The sequence below is a fragment of the Sminthopsis crassicaudata genome, chromosome 1, assembly GCF_048593235.1.
Source record: "Sminthopsis crassicaudata isolate SCR6 chromosome 1, ASM4859323v1, whole genome shotgun sequence".
Lineage (NCBI taxonomy): Eukaryota > Metazoa > Chordata > Mammalia > Dasyuromorphia > Dasyuridae > Sminthopsis > Sminthopsis crassicaudata.
Window position 1 is genome coordinate 191,712,335 of NC_133617.1, and position 22,312 is coordinate 191,734,646.

The following is a 22,312-nucleotide window of genomic DNA, read 5'->3' on the forward strand; positions in this document are numbered from 1 at the left end:
CAGGATTCAAAATCCTGTTCCACTTGCCATCAATGTGACATTTATCAGGTCACTTAACTACTCTCTGCCTCAGTTTCCACTTCCTCAAGATGGTTATAGTAATATATATGTCATACTCACATGGACGATTGTAAATCAATGTAATTGTGGGCTTTGTGGCTTGGATCTTTTGGCTAGGTGATAATTTACTTCTCTTCAGTAATTCCTTAACTCCAATACAGGGTACCTCCCAAGTCCTCACACCTGTGAATGCCTAAAGGCAATGACTTCCTTATTGAATGTGGTGGGGGAGGGAGGGAAGTGAAGTGCGGAATCAGAAAGAGCTGGAAACTAATGGGAGTTCTCTGCAAATTGAATAAAACTAGGTATTTTCCTCCTCAGGTTCTCAAAGATTCAAGATAAATTGATTTTCTGATTTCCCTACATAGAGCTAACATGTCTAATGAGAATGTGAAGGATAAAGGATACATAAAATTCTGTTAAACTGGATTGAATTCTTGCTACTTTCAATGGATTTTTATGCTGCAGGAGCAGGGCATCCTGTTTCGGGATCCCAAACAGCATCTCTCTGATTAGATCTTCAAAGCAAGCAGCAGCAGGATTCTGTTACAAACTTCTTCCAGCTGCCAATCAGCTTCTCCCTGAGAACACCACCAGTCAGCCCTGGGACAACGTGCCCCATCTCATCCTACACTGCAGCTTTTTGCAGCCAAAGATAGGGCATTCAATCAGTCCTAATTAATTATGGGCTGGAGAAGTTTTCTTTATCTTTTCATAGCTAATGGGGAAGCAAAGGAGGTGTGGTCCCCCCCAAACAGTGTAGTCATTTCTGTTAAGAGGTGGAAGAGAGAGATGATTTGGTATTGTTTTTGTTGGGCTCTGCTTGCTTCATAGGAGCTCTCTCTTGTCCCCTCATTAACAAGCTCTTTTCCCCCAGGGGAGAGCATTGCATGATACTTCTTTTTAATCAAATGTAGGTAATATAGTCATTTTAAATTTAAAGTGTACCCTGTAGACTAGGAGGCACCCAGCAAGAGAAGGATCTGGGCTCACATAAACCCAAATTTATTCTAGGAAGACCTCATTCTAAAAAGGGGAGTTGGGTTCTCTCTTTAGTTCTACCATCTCCACCACCATTATCATAGTAATTTCAGAGAAATTTTTTAAACCACGCTAAAGTATGATTCATGTCTAGGGTCTCCTCAAAATGCATGTAAAAGGATTCCCTCTAGCTCACTAACTAAATATATGTACATAATTAATTAGTTAGTTAGTTATATTGTTATAGTTATTAGGTAGAGGACAGCTATTTCCTCTACCACAGAAATTATTATAAAAAAATTCAAATATGAAAAACAAATGTAGCAAACATAACGTCTCAAAGAGCCAGTTATAAGTCATCAAACATTTATTAAGCATTTACTGTGTGTCATAAACTGTCCTAATCAAAGGAGATGCAAAGAAAGGCATCTTTCCTCAAACACACACACATTCACACATAAACACACACACAGAGTTCCTGCTTTCAAGTAGTCATGCATTCTGATGGGGAAGGCAGCGTGTAAATATCTAGATTGGTCCAAGAATTATTCAGTTTCTGAAGATAATTTGAAAGAGGAAGACATTTACATCTGAAGAAGGCGGCTTGCTTCACAAAGTAATGTCATTTTGGTCCTCTTCAAAAATGAATGATGACAACCAACCCACCAAACTTGCCAAACTGAATTTTGAAGGAATCCAGGAAAACTAAAAGAAAGAGATGAAGGGTCAGAGCATTTCAAGAATGGGGGACAGATTAAGTAAAGAAGTAGAGATGGGAGAAAATGTCCTATTGGAAGACTGCTCATTAGGCCAGTATAGCTGGATCATGTGTGTGTGTGCATGCATAAGGATAGGATGGCAGAGAAGGTTTAAGATATAAGAAGGTTGGAAAGTTAGAAAGAAATGTGAATGCCAGACTTTAATTTGATCCTGCAGGAATCTGAGGAGTCTTGTTAAATAGGAGGCTTGATGTGGGTAGACTTACAGATTCTGAAAAATTACCTTGCCAGCTGAGTAAAGAATGGATTAGATAGAATAAGGACAGTATTGAGGCTAGGAAATGCAACAAGTGATGAGGACCTGAACTACTTCCCTCAGAAAGCAAAGATAACTGTGGAATTGTTGAATAGAATTTTTACATTTGTAGTTACCTCAAGCCTGCACTATTTAAGAATCTCATAAGATCCAAACTTCTTGGCCAGCTGGGCATAGCTGTGACTTTTACAATCCTAGAGACAGCCTAAAACCATCCCACCCCTTTCCCCTATCCCACCCCGCTCTTTGGAGAAAATTTTAGCACTGCAGAGAGTCTTGGGGTAGAGCTGACTTGGCTGACAAATGGACGCTATCTCAAACATACCTTCTAGAATCATCCCAGTCCCAGGTCTCCCATATACCCTCGACTCCAATGCCTTTTTGCTCATAATCTGCCCTTCCTCTCTCTCCTCTAACACTGACACCAGCCTGGTACACTTTCTTATCACCTTTTTCCAGGGCTATTTCAATAGACTTCTGGTTGGTTTCCCTGTCTCAAGTCTTTCCCCATTCCATTTCATCCTCCAACCAATCATCAAATTAATCTTCCTAAAACACAAGTCTGATTACATACAAACACATAATCCTTCAATCAATTCCTATGGCTCCCTTCAAAATTAAATATAAAATTCTCTATTGGGCTTTCTCAGCCCTTTCTAATCTGACTTTATTTTATCTTTCCAGCGCCATATATTCAGTGACACTGGATACTATTCCTCAGAGAAAACTCCATCTCCCAACTCAGAGCATTTTCACAGACACTCATGCTTGCCTGGAACTCTTCCCCCTCATCTTTATACTTGCTAAATTCCCCAGCTCCCTCTAAATCACAATTAAATTCTCATCTTGTAGAGGAAGCCTTTCATAGTCCTTGTTAATCTTGGTACCTTCCCTCTGAGATTATGTCCAATTGGCCCTATATGTCTTGTTTATACATAGTTGCTTACATGTGGTCTCCCCATTAGACTGGGAGCTCCTTAAGATCAGGATCTTTCTTCCTGTTTCTTTGTACCTTAGTCTAATAGATGCCCTCCACTTCCCCACTTACTATATCTTTGTTCCACAATTGCTAATCAGACCAATATTAATACCATTTCACAACTCTTTATGACTCCATTCAAAATTCCTGTGACACTGAGTGATGCTTAGGACAAAATTTCACTTCCTAGTCCTCTTCCTACCAAATCCCTGAACCCTCACACCCACCCTAGGGTCATAACTGAAAGAGAAATCAAAAGCAAGATAATCTAATCCCTTCATTTTTATAAATAAGGAAACCTGAATCCAGGGAGGTTTGACTTTTCCAAAAATCACACAGGTAGCACATAAAAGAAAGATTAACCCATCAAGCCTCAGGACTTCCCCCCTGGAACTCCATTCTATTGTTAACAATTTGTCTTGCTCTCCCCTAAGAAATTACTTTGTATATATTCCTTATTTAAGTTTTTACATACAGTTTTCCCCCAGTAGAATGTAATCTCCTTAGAGGAGAGTTTTTGTTTTTTTTTGTCTTTTGTGCTTAGCAATGTAGCATAGTGTCTGGTGCTTTTACATGCCTAACAAATGACTGCTTGAATGAATGAATGAACACATTTGAAGTACCTACTATGGGCACACGACTATAGTGAACTTAATAAAACTTCAATGAATGGGAGAAGATGGAATGTTCTGGTGAATGACTGCTTTGTTTAATTCTGTTGTTTTCTTAAGCCCTTGTTGTTGACGATCTTTCTATGCTGTATTAAGCCCACTCACTGCTTAGTATTTGGCACCTTTTTAATTCCTTAAAAGCAGCTAGGGTCACTTTCTGAGCCCTGAGTGTAATTGACCCTCTCTTTGACAATGGAGGACTTTGTTCAGTGCTTCCAAAGGGAAGTCGGCGTCATTGTGGAGACTCTTTAGAACGACCCGACTTCTTTGTAGATTGTGCAGCTTTAGCAAAACTGTTTTCCCAGTTCCAAACTGAAGTGGAAACTGCTGGGATTTATCGGGTTAATTCGGGTCCCCTGCCACCCACTCATCTCAAATATCTGGAAGCTTTCAGAGAGCCATCAGTACATTGGGAGCAAAAGCCCTTTTGGGTTTTTATCCTTTTATTTTGACTATTAGCTCAAATCTACACTTCTTGTTACATGTATAGACACAGCTCAAGTGTTTGTTTGTATTTAGATAATCCCCTCAGGGGAAGGAGGATTGGCCTTGCTCTTTCTGTGTGTGGTTTCCAGACCCTGCCCTTGGAGGGAAAAGCTACCTAATCCCAGGGGCATTATGAACACATGGGGACCTGGCAGGATATCGCAGGCATTTGTGCTAACCCTTGGGTGACTGCAACAGCAAGGGAGGCATTGAATCCCAAACACTCCCCACACTCTTCGATTGAGTAGCAATTTCAACTGTCTCTTTTAGTACCAATGACTTTTCTATTCTCTTCATACATTCATCAACCAATATGACTTCTTACAAAAGAGTATATTGGACACATTCTGCAGCCTGAAGATTATACATGTCTGATGGAGACAGGGCATAGGCAGTGAATGCAGTCAGGACATAATTGCAAAAAAGAAGGTCTCTCAAGAAGATGAGTTGCCATTAATGGGAGCAAAAGTCAAAATTGATACATTTCTTCTCAAAGTATCTAATAACAATAAAACATAAAGAGGAAAAAAATTGAATTAAATGTTTCAAAGTCTAAAAACAATTTTAGCAATAGACAAAGACCATTCTATTGGGAAGAGACCTCAAGAAACATCTAAAACTGTTTTATCACAAAGGGAAAAAAAAAAGGGACCCAGAAAGACAAAATAAATATTTATTAAGTGCCTACTGTGTGTTAGGCATTGTACTAAGTGCTGACTTTCACAAACTTTCTTGTTAAAAGGCACAGAAGTTATTATGGAGTGACTAGAACTCAGTCTTCCTGACTCCAATCAATTCTTAGAGACTACATCAGACTCCTTTCTCCTTTCTTTTGATAATTAAGCAATATTCACAATCCTCTCCATCCCCTTCCTAGCATCTCCTTACTTTTTCCCTTCTCTTACCTTTGTCTACTTATCCCATTGTCTGTAAATTAAAAAAATATATATATTTTATTCTGAACTTGAGAAATAAAACAAGTTTTCTATAACATAGTAGAATGGGGGATGGGAAGCTATATCTGAAACAAATCTATTCCTTTTAAATATATAATAAAGTTATCATATAACTTTCTTTTTTTTTGTTTCCTCTCAGATGTCCACCATTAGATACAAATACATATACACACATGCATGTGTGTGTGCATGTGCATGAGACTTAAAACTGTTCTATACCAATTTCTATTTATCAGTTCTTCTTCTGGATGCAGATAGTATCTTCCTTCATATGTCCTCTGTAGAAAATTTAGGTATTTATAATAGTCAAAATGACTGAGTCATTCAAAGTTGTTCTTAAAATAATATTGTTGTTACTATATACAATATTCTTTTGGTTCTGCTCATTTTGATCTTCATTATTTACTGTAGATCTATCCATGTATTTCTAAGTCATTCACCTTCCTTCAGGACTATTGTTCTGGACTAGCATTCCCATTGCCTTTGAAATTCTCACCTTGGTCACTGATCACTTGGGTTGACCATAGCCAACTTTATCCTTTTCTTCTTTGTAGCTCGTAGTATTTAAGTGGATCCACAGATAGCCTAGGTGATGACTCCCTGGCCAAAGGCCCCAGGGAAAGTGAAGACAAACAGTTGAGTCATTTGGGGGAGGGAGGAGGTTAAAAGGGGAGGACCTCCTAAATTTCTTGAAGAATTGGATTCCTCTCAGAGACCTTGCTCCTATATATATATATATATGTGCTTTCCTGCTTTAAGAGCCTTAGTGCACAATATGGAAGGATTGGGCAAGTATGTGGATAGCTTCAGAATAATTCCTGCTTCCAGTACTTTTTCTGAATAACCTAGATGAAGCAGGACAGTCTTGTGGAAAGAACACCTGACTAGGAATCAGCAGGTTTGAGTTCTAATTCAGCTTCAGTCATTAATGGTCTCATTTTAGGCAATTGAGTTATCTGTGAGTTTTAGCTTTCTTGTATAGGAAATGTCAGTTTCTTAATTTGTTCAATTACTTCCTGAGTTAATATGTACTGGGGAAGGAGTGAAAGGAAAATAGAGGGGAAAAAAAGAAAAAAGTCTGACATATTCCCTGCCCTCATGAGGCTTACTTTTCTAGTAGAGAGATAAGACAATTATACAAATAAACAAAATCCAATCCAAACCAACACTCATTTATTAAGTGCCTACTCTATATCAGCCAGATATGCATTGCCCAACCATTTTCTAAGCAGTCATCATGAAGATCCAATGAGATAATGAGCTTCAGAAAATAAGTAGAATTCTAAACTAACTTGCAATTCAGGCAAAAGTGAATGTTAGTGATTTGGGGGCTTAATTTTCCAGATCTTACAGGTCTGGCATGAGAGTATATAATAGGGGCTGGCTGTCATTCATGGGAGTCTCCACGGCCAGACTGAAGCAGAGAACTGAGCCAAAAGCCCACAATCCTCCAGGCAGGTGGTAGTTTTTGATCTAGAGTATGCAGATAGTTTTCTTTCAGTCCTCTGCTTTGCTCTGGCCCCTGTGGCGAGTGAAATAAATCTACTTTTAGATCTCCAGGGGACAGAGGAGCAATCAATTACAAATAGCAATGATGGTAGGGGGTGAAACTGTGAGCTTGATGAAAGGAATGATAGTTGAAGGAAATAACGGTCATTAATTGGCATGCCCGGATGAAAAAGCACAGATGGGACCTGGCCTTCCCCACAGCCAGGATGTACAGCCATCAGGAAACTGAAATCAGATAGAAAACACTTCATCTGTCCATAGAGTATGAGGAGACAGAAGAGAACTAGAATTGTGCACCCACAGATTCCTTTTTTCAACTTGAACTTACTGTGTTAGCCACATTTCCAATTATCCCACACATAGCTAGCTTACATGTTGTCTCCATAGTAGACACTGGCTTGGTGGCACAGTAGATAGAGTGCTGAGCCTGGAGTCAGGCAGAATCATTTCCCTGAGTTCAAATCTAGACCTAGACACTAGCTGTGTGATCCTGGAAAAGTCACTTAGCCCCATTTGCCTCCATTTTCTCATCTGTAAGATGAGCTAGAGAAGGAAATGACAAACCACTCTTGTATTTTTGCCAAATAACCCCCAAATGGAATCACAGAGAACTGAAGATGATTGAAATGACCTAACAACAATCCCATTAGATTGTTCTGATTGAACAGGGATTATATTTTGCCTTTCTTTGTGCTAAGCATAGGACTTGGCATCCAGGAAAAACCTAATAAAATGTTTATTGATTGACTGACAGCCCCCAAACAGGCAGGGACAAGCAGAGGGCAAACCCCCTCCACAGGCAGCAGAGTTTAGCCAAATAGGTAAATATTCATCCAATGATATTCATTCAACAACCATTTTTACTGCAGCACCTACATACAAGGCCTGACCCTCACAACATAAAAATATTCATAAAAATACATAAAAAGATGAGAAAAGGCCTGTCCCAGCTACTTCAATCTTATAAGAGAGTGAAGACATATATTCAAATAAATGTAATACAAAAGAGAATCTGTTATGTGTATGAGAAAGGTAGTGTAAACATGGCCACCTGTGAGTTCTAAGAAGGGAGAGATCACTGCTAACTGGCAGAATCAGAAAATACTTCTCAGAGAAGGGAACAATTGAATTAGGCTTTGAAGGATGGCTTGGATTTCAGCTGGTTAAGTTGGGAAGGGATGACATTCCAGGTGTAGGGATGGGTGTGAGCAAAGTCATCTAGATAGGAAAGCACGGGATGTGTTGGAGCTAGAGTAGATGTTGCCCAGACCAATGACATTTCTCAATACCATCATTAATACACTATTGCCGGCCCCACCTAAACTGCATGAAACTGGACAGTGATGACTTTTGGGGATGGTCCAAGCTGTAGATATAGGGACTGTGTGGTGATTCTATGAGCCAGGTCTTGCTTTCCAGCTGTGATAACTCCTCTGAGCATTAGCCAGCTGAAGGTGTGTTTTTCTGTGGAGCTACCTTCCCCTGTAATGTTATTCTGTCTGATGCAGAGTTTTCATCAAGCCAATTAGTGGTATTAGGTGGGGCTTGCCTGTAGTCCAGCTTGACAGGATGGAAGAGTACAAGAATGAGAACAGTGAGAGATAAGGTCACAAAAGTAGGTTGGACCAGATTGTATAGGGCTTTGAAAGTCTGGCTGAAGAGCTGGGACTTTGAACACTAAATGGCGTGTGGAGGGAGAGTGGCCTCTGAAAACAAGTAGAAAGGGAGAAAAGAATAAATGGGGGAGAAAAAGAAAGAGGGAGGGATTAAAAAGAGAAGAAAGAGACATCTTTAAAATATTCATCCTCAATATAAGTAGCTACCACAAATCGTTAGAAAATTTCCAATTAGGAAGATCTCACTTCCATTGGACCCTTGAAGAAATTTTATTGAGTGCTGCTTTTGAGATTTCAGGACCAAAGTTTAGGATAGGCAAAACTTGTTTTAATTCTCAGCCAGTTGGGGGGTGATACAATGAATAGAGTGGATAGAGCCCCATCAGGAAATTTCATCTTCAAGAGTTCAAATCTGTCCTCAGACACTTAATTTCTGGCTTACTCTAGGCAAGTCACTTAAACTTCTTTGCCTCAGTTTCCTTGTCTGTAAAGTGAGAAAGAAATGGCAAACCACTCCAGGATCTTTGCCAAGAAAACCCCAAATGAGGTCATGAAAAATTGAACATGAATGAACAACAACAGAGCCCCAACTAGTCTCCTTTTTTTCTTCCATTTTTCTCCAGCTTCCTCTTTTTTCTTTTCCTCTTGCTTCTCTTCCTCCTCTCTCTTCTCTTCCCTTCTTTTCTCCCTCCCCTGATTTAATAGCCTAAGGCATTAGGCACAGGCAAGGGAACTCTCACCTGGTGCCTGAAAGCTGGAAAGTGTTACAAAGCAGGTGGGTTTCCCCCAGGTTGGGGGAGGGACCTCTTCAGCATCTGCTAATTGAGATTAACATGCAGTGTGATCCCCTAAAGGGGTGTAAAAGTGCCACAGCGTGCCTGTCACACTGAGCAGAACAGATCAGGACTCCGGGTCCTTGATTGATGAGTTTCCTGTCTAAGAGCCCATCCAGCTGCTGGCTCCCCTCCGCTACTGTAGGGAGCAGCTCTTTCCTCTGGGGGCCCATCAGGGTTAGCCAGGTGTGTCTAAAGGGGAACCTGGAATGCAATGGAATTAAAGCCCCAGACTTTTCCCTCATCTTAGAGACAATCCCACGATGCATCAGGACCTTGGGACTTGGTTCTACCTACGTGTTCTGTAGTCACCCAAGTTCTTACTTTTCCATTTTCTTTTTCATATTTCTTTTATTTATACAATCTCATTTCTTTTACTGGATTATAGGTAGCTCAAGTTTCCAGGGCTGATGACAGAATTGGCATTTGGAGGTATTTTGGGGATGAGGGTTGAAGTCTCCAATTATTGAAAATAATAATTAAGTGTGGTTGGTAGAATGGAATTGTTTAAAATGCAAAGAGCATGGAACATGGAAATAACATGCAACTTTGGTCAAAATCACATCACGTTTGAGCTGGTCTCATCAATTAGTGTTCACTTTTAAAACAACTCTGAGTTATCTGAATCCCAATGATGCTGTGAGCAATACCTCCCCTTCCAATTCTTTCAATCTATAAGATGTATATATGTGTGTATATATATATATATGTATATATATATGAACAAATATACATACACACAGAGACATACATATATATCCACATAGGTTGACTAAATAATGTTCAAAGGAGTAATTAATAATTATTTTTGAAACACTGACCACTCCTGTTTAAGTAAAACTATAATTCTTGCCTTGGTGGAGAGCAGAAGAAGGGATTCAAAGCTGATCATCTTTTCAGTTTTTAAGAAAGCTGCCAAATTAGAATTATAGTTACCTGTCCTCACCCCTCCTCACCCCCACCAAATATTGACAGTCTATGAGTTTCATTTTTAGATTCAGAACAAAACTGCTTGATTGCTATTAATTTTGTAAATGAGAAAATTGATACTCTAAAAGGTTAAGTGCCCAACTGATGAATGTTAGAATTCTGAGAATTCTAAAAATTGTTTTCTGCATACCTCAGACCCAACATAGTACTTTAGATCTTATTTTGTCCAAATTAGTATTTTTTGTACACACATGTCAACTAACCACATATCACATCACAAATCCTAGTGTAAAAGTTCTATAAGAGTTAGAATCATGTCTTGATAAACTTTGTATTCTTTATGTAATAAGTCTAATGATAAATATTTATAAAACTGAAGTTTATCTGTTCAATTCAAAGGACACAGAATTAAAATCTGTGTCGATAAAAGATATACTTGTTTTGTGTCTACAGAATATATTCTAAGTGTCAGGAAGACCTGAGTTTAAATATGGTCTCAGACACTTAACACTTTTCTACCTGTGTGACCCTGGGCAAGTCACTTAACCCCAATTGCTATAGATAAGATATATATAGATATAGATATAGATATAGATATAGATATAGATATAGATATAAATGCCAAGTGCCTGCTGTATGCAAGACCCTGTGCTTTGGCCTTTGAAAAGGACAGAAAGAGGAATAAACATAGTTCCTGCTCTACCGGAGTTTCTAAGCTATGAGGAGGTCTATAGAGTATGAGTGAGTAAGAAATATGGTCTTTCTAGGAGTCCAAGGGAGGGGAGAGAGAGAGAGAGAGAGAGAGAGAGAGAGAGAGAGAGAGAGAGAGAGAGAGAGAGAGAGAGAGAGAGAGAGAGAGAGAGAGAGAGAGAGAGAGAGACAGAGACAGAAAGAGAGAGACACACACACAGACAGAGACAGAGATAGAGACACATACACAGAGGAGACAGACAAAGATAGAGATAGAGACAAAGAGAGAGAGAGATAAACAGAAATAAAGACAGATGAAAAATAACAGATAAACAGCTACAAAGACAGACAGACACAGAAAAAGAGAGACAGACACACATAGACAAAGAGTGACAGGTAAAGAGAGAGACACACAGATACATAGAGACAGAAAAATCATTTTTGAATGAAGGAGCAAAAATAGCTTTACTTACAATAATTTCTACTATCAATTGTCATATCCAGAGTATGATGCTATTTTATGGGGAAGTCAGTAAGACTGCATAAAGCAATCCCTAAGTTTATAATCTATTGATCAGATGTGACACAAAGAACTACAGGACTGAGGGAAAAGTATGAAAGAGATAAAAACCAAGAAAGGGTTGTATAAATTTAGCAGGAGTAGGAAGGTGTGGGGAGGAGGTAAAGATCTTACTGAATAAGGGGATCCCTTAAGTAGAATGCTGAAGAATGCTAGCTAGGATATGAGAAAGGCATAGAAGTGGAAAGGCAGGGTCAAGTTGAGGGACTAGGGAATCACTGGACTTGGCTTGGCCCTTGACTTAGAGGTAGATGAAGCTAAGTTGGTGCTGGCATTCTGCAACAATGATACAGGTGGATTTCTATGTATAATAAAATCACTCATCAACTCACTAAGGAGAGAGAAAGTGAATCTAAGTTAGTTAAAAGCTTGGGTTAAAAATTATTTTCTTTTAAAAAACATGAAGTTACTGAAACCTAAGTATTTCTCAATACAGGTCATACTATGACTGCTTATAATGAAGAGTAGGTACGAGTCATTTTTGATTAGCAGGTTCCATTTGAATGTGAATAATGTGCTAAAAATCTTTAATAAACAATTTGTTCTTCCAAGTAGGGTAAATATGTCCCCTGCATATGAGTACAGGGACATTTGCCTTCACCCCTTCCTTTGCCTTTTGAGTCAGTGGGGAAAATTCAGTGAGTTCACCCTGAGTTATTTGCATTGAGAAGGAACAAAGAAAGCAGAGTGGGGAAGGGGCCTGTAAAGAAAAAACAAAGGTGATTATGGAAGAAGATGAATTTAACTGTATGCATGTGTGTTGAGAGATAAGGGTATAACTCTAATTTGGCAGTGAAGGAGAGGGCAAGAAAAGGAGATAATAAAGGAAAGATGGAGAAGTAATGGGAGTGGGAGAAAATCAATGTAAGATAAGACTTTCAGGGAAGAATCCTTTTTAAAAAAACCTCCTCATATCTCTATAGGATTAAAAATTGCTCATTTAAAAATGAGCAAAACCTCATTCTAGAATATTATGAACTGTATTGCTTAAATATGGGTAGTCTGTCTCATATACTGGAAGTACCGTGCACACACTATCCCAGCTTTCCCAAGTGGGACCTAGGAGTCAAGGGAGTGAAAAAATCCTCTAAGTATGGCTGGTCTGTCTTTCCAGGAAGGAGTCATATAGTATGAATTTGTTCAACAGATTCTTTTTTCATAGATGGTACAAAGGCAAACTTCAGCCCATCTGAAATAAGTCCCAGTTCCATACTTGGGACATCCAAGTTAAAAGTTCTTGTCTAGAAGAGCACAGATATTAGAAGTCTCAGTGATAAGTCCTGCCCTTTGCTAGATGGAAAGGCCAGCATATTCTTAATCACACAGGCAGCCCTGGCTCTGCATTCCAGACCAGTCTCTTGTTCCCTGTCATTTGGGATGAGATTAATATCTCAGTTTCCTCTGGCTGTTGTGTTTGAAAGGCAGCAGGCTGGAAGCTTGACTAATTGTTTGGAGATTTCTGAAGGCCTGATCCCGAAGAGGACGCCTATCTATGCAGCAGGACAAAACATCAAGGACAACACAATAAAGTAATCAGCACAGATTTCCTGTCAGAATGACGACAATGACTCTAGAGCTGAGGGGGTTGGGGGTAAGGGGAAGATTCCCATAGCACATGAAAACTGATACATTTTAGCTGTTTTTGATGCTTTTGCAAAAACTGTGAAAAATCCTGGCTCTTTACCAGAATTCCTTTGTTATTCCTCCAGGTAAAAAGGAGTCTTGGCAGCTAAAACTGTTTTTCATCCTCTGTTTGACATTTCCCTTTCCGAATAAATTGTATAAGGCCTCAAGGCTTTCCCAGGTGATCAGGGACTGCTCTGATGGCTAGACAGGTAAATTTTTATTTGATTGTTATAATCAGCCAGCTTATAGCATGTAAATATTGACAAAATATAGAATGACTGGAATTTCACAGAATCACAGTATCTCTAAGTTGGAAAGGATCCACCCGTCTAGTATAATATATACCTGAACACCTTTGCACTTGACAGGTCCTCATCCATCTGGCCTCTATCTGAAGAATTTGAAAGTGGGAAATCGTTACTTTTTTCTTGTACTTAATAGTGGTTTATTTATTAATATTTTATTTATTTTTTGCTGAGGCAATTGGGGTTAAGTGACTTGGCCAAGATCACACAGCTGGGAAGTGTTAAGTATCTGAGGTCAAATTTGAACTCAAGTCCTCCTGATTTTAGGGCTGGTGCTCTATACACTACACCACCTAGCTGCCCAGTATTTTATTTTTAATGTAAAAAAAAGTATCCACATCCAGAGGGAGAATTATGGAGATTGAATATGGATCAAAACATAGTATTTTCATCTTTTTGTGGTTTGCTTGCTTGTTTTTTCTTTCTTGTATTTTTTCCTTTTTTTATTTGATTTTATTTTTTACGCAGAATGACAAATATGGAAATATGTTTAGAAGAATTACAAATGTTTAACTTATATTGGATTTCTTGCTGTCTTGGGAAGGGGAAAAGGGAAGGGGTGGAGGGAAAATTGGAACACAAAGTTTTATAAAAGTTAAATGTTGAAAACTATCTTTGTATTTGGAAAAAGAAAATATTATTAAAATAAAAAACATTCAGACAATAATCAAAGTCATGCTCCCTGACTCATAGTTTGCAAAATCTATTCTCATTTTTCTTAAGCTCAATGACAATGGCTCAAAAATCACATTTATTCATTCTTTCAAATCCATAAAATGTAAAGTAACTAGGCCAGGTGAATTGGACTTAAAAAGGGTAGGTAGATATTTTCCTACAATTTCTCTAGTTTTCCTCAATTTTAACTCTTTATTAGTTATTTTCTCTTTCCTTTTTAATCCAAATTCCATTTTTATTTGTGGAAAAAACAACCCAACCAGGTATGAGTTGAGTAATTGCCATCTCTCATCCATTTATCCCACAATCCCCTTCCAACTAACCACATAAAAAAAACCAAGTAGATGAAGAATGTCCATTGTCCCAATTAAGTAATGTAGTTGAATAGATAGCATATAAAGTTAATCCATTAATACATACACTTGTACAGATTCTGAACATGAGTTGATCTCAGAATTAAACAGTGAAAGGAAAAGAGCTTGAATACTTTTGAAAAATTACACAGAGTTTTCAATGATTTTGAGCTTTTTCCCTAGAATAAAGAAGAACTAATCCTTCTTTGTTCCAGGAAAAAGAATTACTTTTTCTTTGTTCCAGGGAAAATTTCAGAATCATTGAAAGCTCTGTGTAATTTTTTGAAAGTATTCAATTTTTTTTCCTGCTTTTAAATAACCATATTCTTTCAGTAATACTACATGGCTACAAATCATGGAACACCAGTCTTTCAAGCATTAAAACTTATCATGTAAAAATTATCATGTAATGGATAATGGAGAGCACAGTGGTGCCAAACTCTCATAGAAATGGGGCCACTAAATTAGATGTAAGGATTCCTTCATATTAACTTTAAAATAATGTAATAATTTTTCCTACATTTCACTGCATTTTTAATTATTTTGAAAATATTCCCCAATCATATTTTAATCTGGTCTGGGCTATACTTGGGAGTGTAGCTATACTTGAGACTTGCTAGTCTCAGCTCATTCTGAATTTTAGTACTGCCAAACTCAGATGTCTACATCATACTATTGTTTTTATTTTCTATTACCTATACTTGCTGCCTTCTTTTCTATGTATCTTTTCTGAAATCCAAGTTGGCCAATAAATACTCAGACCTTTACAAAATTCTATATTTTTGTCCTTAGTAAAATATTTTTTTCTTTGTATCTTTCAGGCATGTAGCCTGTGGGTCTTGATATTGCAGCCAAGAATAGACTGCAGCACACAACCAACCAAGAATTATGGAAGTGGTGGAAGAAATATCATTAATGATTGATGACGAGGTAGGCTAGGAAGAGTGTGAAAAATAACTAATGGACAATCTTCATATACTATTGGAGTCAGTAGACTCCAATTTCAAATTCTTCCTCTGTGTGAGCTGGAGGTAAATTACTTAACCTCTCTTATCTGTAAATGAGACAGATATACTATATGGCTTTCCACTTTTAAAGCAATGATTCTATGATATTCTTCATAATATATTCAAGCCAAAAAAAAAGTTCTTTGAATGGATCTCACTGTGATAATTTAGGGCAGAAAATAAACAATAATAGCCTGTATGATTGCTTCAAACTTTAAATCTTTGATCCTATAATGCTTTTACTATACTACTATTAAATAGCTGTTTAAAGTCAAGAAGAGTTGGGTTTAAATCTTTCCTTTGTCAAATACTGGCTATGTATGCAAGCCATGTACCTGCTTAATTTTTAGGATACTCTCCAAGACTACAAATTACAAACTGGAAGTATTATCCTCATTTGAAAAGTCCTCTATATTAATGAACTCACAGAGTTTGGGTCTCTATTCCTATGATATTCTTAGTATATGATATTTTCAGTATTCTGTTTATTTGTTTCACTTGTGTCTGAGTTTATCATGACCTTACTTGGGTTTGTCTTGGCAAAAATACTGGACTAGTTTGACATTTCCTTCTCCATCCCATTTTATAGATGAGGAAACTAAGGCAAAGAGGGTGAAGTGACTTTCCCAGTATCACCCAGAATGTCTGAAAGCAAATTTGAACTCAGGAAGAAGTCTGTCTGACTTCAGGCCCAGAGCTCTATCTACTGCTCTACCTAACTTGTCTCTGGAAGAGGGGTGGGGTGGGCAAAGAAGGAATTATCTATATCAGTAGTCATTAGATTTCCTTTCGAGTCTCGGCTCCTTCTGAGTTTTAGTACTGTTGAACACTTTGATGACTGTGTCAAAATATTGTATTTATTTTCTATTACCCATACTTGCTACTTTCTTCTCTTTTTGTCTCTTCTGAAATCCAAGTTGACCAATAAATACTCAGACCTTTACACAAGTTTATATTTTTGTCCTCCCTAAAATATTTTCTCTTTGCATTTTCAGAATTTCATTTTTGAGATATACATTGCTCCTGGTCTTAGTTATTTTTAAAAATTTTACTTTAGTTAGCTTTTTATTTTTAAAATATATGCATAGATAGTTTCCAACATTCACCTTTGCAAAATCTTATCTTCCAAATTTTTCTCTCTTCCTTCCTCCCACCCCCTCCTTAGATAGCAAATTATCCAATATATGTTAAACACATGAAATTCTTCTTTTTTTTTTTTTGTTAAAACTTTTTATTTTCAAAACATATACTTGGATAATTTTTCAACTTTGACCCTTGTCTTCCAAATCCTTCCCTTCCTCCCCTCAATCCTTTCCCTAAATGTCAAGTAATGCAATATATGTTAAATCATATATATATATATATATATATATATATATATATATATATATATATATATATATATATATATATATATGTATACACACACACAATTATTGTGCTGCACAATAAAAAATCATATCAAAAAAGAAAGAAAACAAAATGCAAAAAAAAAAAAAAGAGTGAAAATGCTATGTTGTGATCTATACTCAGTTCCCACAGTCCTCTCTCTGGGTGTAGATGGCTCTATCCATCACAAGATCATTGGAACCTCCCTGAATCATCTCATTGTTAAAAAGAGCCATGTCAGGGGCAGCTAGGTGGAACAGTGGATAAAGCAACAGCCCTGAAGTCAGGAGGACCTGAGTTCAAATCTGACCTCAGATACTTCCTACCTGTGTGACCCTGGGCAAGTCACTTAACCCTAACTGCCTCAGAAAAAAAAAATAAAAATAAAAAAATAAAGTACATTAAAAAGAGCCAATGTCCATTGTGTAATCTTGTTGTAGCCATGTACAATGATCTCCCAGTTCTGTTAATTTCACTTAGTTTCATTTCATGAAAGTCTCTCAAAGCTTCTCTAAAATCATCCTGCTGATCATTTCTTATAGAACAATTATATTCCATAACATTCATATACTATAATTTATTCAGCCATTCTCCAACTGATGGGCATCTACTTAGTTACTAATTTCTTGCCACTATGAAAAGGGCTGCCACAAACATTTTATGTGCAATTCTTCTATACATATTTCCACAATTATCATGCTGCACACACACACACACACACACACACATACACACACACAAATCAGATCAAAAAGGGAAAAATGAGATAAAAAATAAAAAAAACCAGCAAACTACAACAAAAAAGTTGAAAATACTATGTTATGATCTACATTCAGTCCCCACAACCTTTTTTCTGGATGCAGATGGTTCTCTCTATCATAAGTCTTTTGGAATTGGCCTGAATCCTGGTCTTAGTTCTTTAGGAAAATTTACGGCCATGGGATTTCACCTGCAATTTCTTTGAAGGCTTTGAAATCTATTCTCCAAAAATCATATTAGACTATCCAAATGAACCTTCTCTGTTATAAATTCTAAAATAGAATATCCATTTCCTCTCATTTCTATATCAGTAACCAATTTTTCCTCATTGTTAAGCAACATATCAATGATACAATTTCTCTTCATTATCTTCTTCATCTTTTAAAAGATGAAATTACTATTTAGGCAACCCAAGCCATTTATTAATAATTCCCGTTAGCTACATTCAATCCCTAGCCAGGAATTCATTATTTCTATAATTTGTGACTAAGAAATTAAAATTGTCTTCTTAGGTACCACCTTCTTAACCAGCTTTTCACATTCTAGAAACTTTTCTGAAGCTCCTGTCTTTAATCAGTGGCAACACTATTTGTACCCCTAAGATCTTTGGTTTTTTACCCAAATCTCCTTAGTCTTAGTGGCATATTCAATATCCTTTTGGAAGCATCATTTGTATCTGCATGAACCACTCAAAATGAATTGTAGTCTTTGGGTCTAATCAAGACCCAAATCAAAATTTCTGTCATCTTCCAAGATTATTACCAGTTACCAGTTACTTCAATACTGCTTAGCAGAGAGGTGGCAGCAACCACTTCCTGTTTCTTTTTTCCTCTGATCCTTACTGGATAAGACAATGCTTGAGTATCTACATCACTATTTCTGGGAAGAAAAGTATTGGCTTTTTCATAGGAGCCAGTATTTTCCTCTCCAGGAAGAATCTGTTGTAGTGGCCTTTCCTTCCTTTCTCCTAGGACTATGGTATGTTGTTCTACGGGTTGACTTGCTAAGGAAAGTCAAGATTTCCCTTTTTTTCTGTAAGACTTTTTTCTTATGTTTTTGGTGCTTTTTTCCCCCATCACTCTCTCCATTGAATTCTTCCTTTTCTTTTTTTTTTAATATATTGAACTAAATACAAAATAAGAAAAAACAGAATAGAATAAAGAGAGAAAAGGAAATTAAAAACAAAACATAACAGAATAGAACATTGTCATGTGTCCAGCAGATCATAAGGGAAGATTCAAAATATATAACAATGAGTTTCAATTTCAAGAAAGTATATATAATAATAGAAGAAATTATATTCATGGGTGCCCCATCTTGTGTGTTTTTGTTTTGTTTTGGATTTTTTGCTTCCTCGTGGGTTATTCTTTTGTTTTTGTTTTCTGCTGTGTACTTTCTAAATTTTTTTTTCCCCCTTTCAGATCCCCCTTTTCCAAGTAGGCTACAGTTCAGAACAGATATATTTATATATACACTCACCTACACACAGAGACACACACACATATACACACACATTCACATATGCACACATGCATATATCTATATAAATACATACATAGATCTGCATGCATGCATACCTACATATACTCGCACACACATATACTTATATATACACATGCATTTACCCATATGTAAACATATAACTAAAACAATTTTAATATGGCTGACATAATGTAGATTTCTCTCTTAATTGAATCTTTTACCCTACTTTTTTATTCTAATAGATTCTACTCCTGATCCTTGTTATCGTGTTTGTGCATATCTTTTATTTCTTATTTCTGATAACTCTTCTACTTTAATTCTGTTCTTTAACTTGCCTTGCTATTATTTAACCTCCCCCTAATTATGGATCCCTCCCTTGTCTTTTCACCCATCCTTTTCTTACCTCTTTATTCCTTGCCCATTTATCCTAGTCCTTCCCATCTTGTTGCCTTATAGATGTTGGAGGGTGCTATGCCGTTCATGGTATATACATACATACATACATACATACATATACACATATTCATATTCACATTCCATATACCAAATAGGCAATACTATATATATATATATATATATATATATATATACATGTATATATACATGTATATATATATATATATATCATATTCCAAATAGGGAATACTACATATATACATATATATGTAGTATTTCCTATTTAGCCCATTTCCAATGTAAGTAAGAAAAAAAGAATTTTTTTTGTTTGTTTTAAAGAGCAGTTCATTCTTGCTTATAATCTAGAGAATATAATTGTACTCTTTGGGAACTTTTATCTTCTTTTCTAAGAAGAGGAATAGCTTGAACTTTGAACATAAACAAGTTACTTGGCTGTGGCAGAAACATAGTGTGCATTCTATGTAGGTGGCTGTAAAATTGTCTTTGCTTATACTTTCTATAAGTAAAACATTTAGTCCTGTCATTTTTTTAGTTGCTTTATGCTTTCCTAAGAACTATGAAGCATTTCCAAGGATCTGAAAGTGTATGAATCTCTATGCATATATGGGGGGTGGGAGAGAGAGAGAGAGAGAGAGAGAGAGAGAGAGAGAGAGAGAGAGAGAGAGAGAGAGAGAGAGAGAGAGAGAGAGAGAGAGAGAGAAGGGGGCAGAGACACAGAGAGAGATTCAGAGAGAGAGAAAAGGAAGGAGGGGGAAGAGGGAAACAGGGAGAGAGAGGGAGGGAGAAGGGGAAGGGAAGGAGGGGAAGGGAGGGAAAGAATTTTTCTAGTGTTTATTATGTGGCAGGCACTGTACTAAGTACTGAGGATACAAATAAAACAAAAGGAGACAGTGTTATGGGCCAGAACTTGAAACAAGGTGTTGTCAGTGGAATTGATAGAGACAATGGTTGTTTAGCACCATGCTTAACAGTTCTCTAGTTCAGTACATGTACTTAGTACTTACTATAGTTTTTCCACAAGATTCACACCTTTAAGAGAGCATGTATAAGCTAGGAATCTTCGAGGAGATTCAGAAGCCAGAGCTCAAGCTCTGGGAACTAAGACTACAGAAGGCCTCTAAGAAAGCTAACTGGGCCTCAGGAAAAGAGACAAGTCTTGGAAAGAGACAATAAAGGATTTGGTCTTTAATATCTGGCTGCATTTGGGGTGATTATTGAACTGAAAGGAAGGCTGCCTCCAGAAACCCCATGAAACCTGCTTTCAGAGAAAATTACATTTTAGAGAAGAATATTACAAGACAGTACCCTCAAGGAGCTTACATTATAATGAGGGAAGTCACATTAAAGAAGTGCAGGAAAGTAGAGAGATAGAGGGTATCTAAGCTGAATAAGGGCAATGGAAAAGTGCACAGTAGGTTTAAATAGATTTGACTACAAATTTGTTCTGTATGCAAGAAATAGCATAGAAGTGCCAGAGTCAGTCAATATGTGTCGGAAATAAGTCTTGGGCCTAAATCTCAGTGCTCTCACACCATCCTGCCTCTCATATCTATAAATAGGGAAAAGAATAGGAAATGGACATGTGATTTCTCTTAAAAGAATTCTGAATTTAATATCCTTGCCCTGAACATTTCCTTTTTTTTTTCCTTTAAATTTTATAATTATAATTTTCTTTGACAGTACATATGCATGGGTAATTTTTTACAACATTATCCCTTGCACTTAGTTCTATTCAGATTTTTTCCCTTCCTCCCCCAACCCCCTCCCCCAGATGGCAGGCAGTCTTATACATGTTAAATATATTACAGTATATTCTAGATACAATATATGTGTGTAGAACCGAATTTCTTGTTGTACAGGAAGAATTGGATTCAGAAGGTAAAAATAACAGTTTACACTCATTTCCCAGTGTTCCTTTTCTGGATGTAGCTGCTTCTGTCCATCATTAATCAATTGGAATTGGATTAGCTCTTCTCTATGTTGAAGATATCCACTTCCATCAGCATACATCCTCGTACAGTATTATTGTTGAAGTGTATAATGATCTTCTGGTTCTGCTCGTTTCACTTAGCATCAGTTGATGTAAGTCTCTCCAAGCCTCTCTGTATTTCTCCTGTTGGTCATTTCTTACAGAACAATAATATTCCATAACATTCATATACCATAATTTACCCAACCATTCTCCAATTGATGGACATCCATTCATCTTCCAGCTTCTAGCCACTATGAAAAGGGCTGCCACAAACATTTTGGCACATACAGGTCCCTTTCCCTTCTTTAGTATTTCCTTGGGATATAAGCCCAGTAGTAGTATGGCTGGGTCAAAGGGTATGCACATTTTGATAACTTTTTGGGCATAATTCCAGATTGCTCTCCAGAATGGTTGGATTCTTTCACAATCCACCAACAATGCATCAGTGTCTCAGTTTTCCCACAGCCCCTCCAACATTCATCATTATTTGTTCCTGTCATCTTAGCCAATCTGACAGGTGTGTAATGATATCTCAGAGTTGTCTTAATTTGCATTTCTCTGATCAATAGTGATTTGGAACACTCTTTCATATGAGTGGAGATAGTTTTAATTTCATCATCTGAAAATTGTCTGTTCATATCCTTTGACCATTTATCAATTGGAGAATGGCTTGATTTCTTATAAATTAAAGTCAATTCTCTGTATATTTTGGAGATGAGGCCTTTATCAGAACCTTTAACTGTAAAAATGTTTTCCCAATTTGTTACTTCCCTTCTAATCTTGTTTGCATTAGTTTTGTTTGTGCAGAAACTTTTTAATTTGGTGTAATCAAAATTTTCTATTTTGTGATCAATAATGGTCTCTAGTTCTCCCTTGGACACAAACTCCTTCCTCCTCCACAAGTCTGAGAGGTAAACCATCCCATGTTCCTCCAATTTATTTATGATCTCATTCTTTATGCCTAAATCTTGGACCCATTTTGATCTTATCTTAGTATGTGG

General features: G+C 37.0%; 1 long non-coding RNA gene across 1 annotated transcript in view; it reads left to right on the plus strand.

The window, feature by feature from the left end:
• LOC141546022 (uncharacterized) overlaps nt 1-22,312 on the plus strand; it is a 145,539-nt gene that overhangs the window by 51,027 nt on the left and 72,200 nt on the right. Inside the window, exon 4 of the long non-coding RNA XR_012483212.1 lies at nt 15,107-15,215. This is a non-coding gene — a long non-coding RNA (uncharacterized LOC141546022). The remainder of the gene's footprint in view (nt 1-15,106; nt 15,216-22,312) is intronic.